Below are 2,412 nucleotides of genomic sequence, written 5' to 3' on the forward strand. Positions count from 1 at the left end.
TTAAGCTAGTTTTATGAAGAAAATGAAAAGGTTAATAAGTAAAATTTTGATTCTTGTAGAGATGAAATGAATTAATGTTAGTTTGTTGGAATTGAATATAATATTTAATGTATTCAACCTTGGAATTATAACAATTAAATATAGGAAGATAAACCAAATAAATTTAACTTCAAATACATAATTTGAGGACAAATTAGTAATTAGACTTAATTAAATTTTACGTAATTACGTAACAGCCATTAAATCAAATTAGTAATTTTGGCCAGCCAGATTCTGGCCAACAATCATTACTCGTATGTATATATATACCAAGGTTGTAAAAATCGGTAATCGGGTCCGATTCGGTCAGGCACCGATTCACGATTAATCGGTGCGGCGGTGATTAATCGGTGATAAATCGGAAATAAATCGGTTTTTAAAATTTAATATAATATATTTGTAGATATTATTTATAAATACTCAAAACATAGATAAAAAATATTTAAACATAGTTATATCTCCATCATGTATATATTCTAATAACATAATAAAAGTTTAATAATAATAAGATCATAATACATAAATATCCTTATAAAATATAAATAAAAAGGCAATTTTTTTTGAATTTACATACATTCTTGGCATACGTCATTAGTTCTTTAACAATAATAATTAACATAAACAAATTAAAGCATAAACTCCTTTTTTTTTTAAATTCCAACTTTTTTTTTTGATTTATAAAAAAAAAAAAAAAAAAAAAAAAAAAAAAACCGATTTTTGACCGATTTTTTCCACCGAAGTTTGACCCGCCTTAAAGGTTTGACCGCCTCGGACCGCCTCAGACCGCCTCGGACCGCCTCGGACCGTCTCAAACCGCCTCACAGGCAAAAAACCGATTTTTCAAACCTTTACACTAAAATCGTAAAGGTTTTGGACCGCCTCCGCCTAGGCGACCGATTAATCGGCCGCCTCGGCCGATTTTTAGAACACTGATATATACGCGGTTAATCTAGCTGGCCAGATTCTGGCCAACCTGAATTGTCAATTCTGTAATTTTATGAAAACATAATTACGGATAATTACTATCCAGCCCGTCAATAAATATTGAATGATCCCAATTACGTAAAAATTGATCAATATTCATTCTTAATTACTTATATTATATTATACAAAAATGTAACGTAGATTATTGTTTATTGATTTTATATAAATCACTTTTCAAATTTAAATCAAATAAAAAAATTATCACAAATATTTGATTTTATAATTTTTTTAACTTTTGATTCAAACTCTACTGCTTTTAATTTTTTATTTTAATTGATATACCTTAATTTTATATTATTATTATTATTATTATTATTATTATTATTATTATTATTATTATTATTATTATTATTATTATTATTATTATTATTATTATTATTATTATTATTATTATTATTATTAGTATTAGTATTATTATTATTATTATTATTATTATTATTATTATTATTATTATTATTATTATTATTATTATTATTATTATTATTATTATTATTATTATTATTATTATTATTATAATATTGCTGACATACAACAAAATATAGCAACGATGGAGCTTCAACTTGCTCAGAATTGGGAAGATAAGTTATTCCATGAATGTCAACAACGCAAAACGAATCTGAACCAGCAAATGCAATGGAACAAAGATCTTTTGGCTAGTAAAGCTCGGGACTGGAAGACGGAGATCGGAACACCAAATACATTCATGCTCGGATCAAAGAACGAAGAAAACGGAATAATATTTCCCTAAAACTCGAAGATGGTTTGTTCACATCGGATGGTAAAACAATAGGTGAGAGAGCACTGGAGTTTTTCAAATCTCTTTTTCATGCTTCTCCGTATCACATGGATGATTCCCTTTTTGAGCATGTGGAGCCTAAGGTAATGCTAGATATGAACACAAAGATCAGTGCTCTTCCGGACGAAGAGGGGGTTTTTATGGCGATTCAAGAGTTATCTCCCGACAGTGCTCCTATCAAGATGGATTTACGGGTCATTTTTATGTAAAATGCTGGAGAATCATCAAAAAGGATTCATGCAGCTTGTTACAAGGTACTTTCTTGGGGATTACCTTTCCAAAAGCATCTCCACTACTATTCTGGTCCTGATCCCGATAATGGCTAACCCGGAGAGTTTTAACAATTTTCGTCCAATTAGCATGGGGAATTTCGTTAGTCAAGTTATTTCTCGGATCTTAGCCACTCGTTTAAACGAGTATCTTCCAAAGATATTCTCTGAAGAGCAAACTGGGTTCCTTAAAAATCGTAGCATCCACGAATCAATGGCAATTGCCCAGGAATTGGTGTCCGACATTGACCGAAAAGTTGAAGGAGGAAACATTATATTCAAGTTTGACATGTCGGAAGCTTATGACCGCTTGGAATGGCGATT

Source organism: Erythranthe guttata, chromosome 14, assembly GCF_056151865.1.
Source record: "Erythranthe guttata isolate IM_541 chromosome 14, IM_541, whole genome shotgun sequence".
NCBI lineage: Eukaryota > Viridiplantae > Streptophyta > Magnoliopsida > Lamiales > Phrymaceae > Erythranthe > Erythranthe guttata.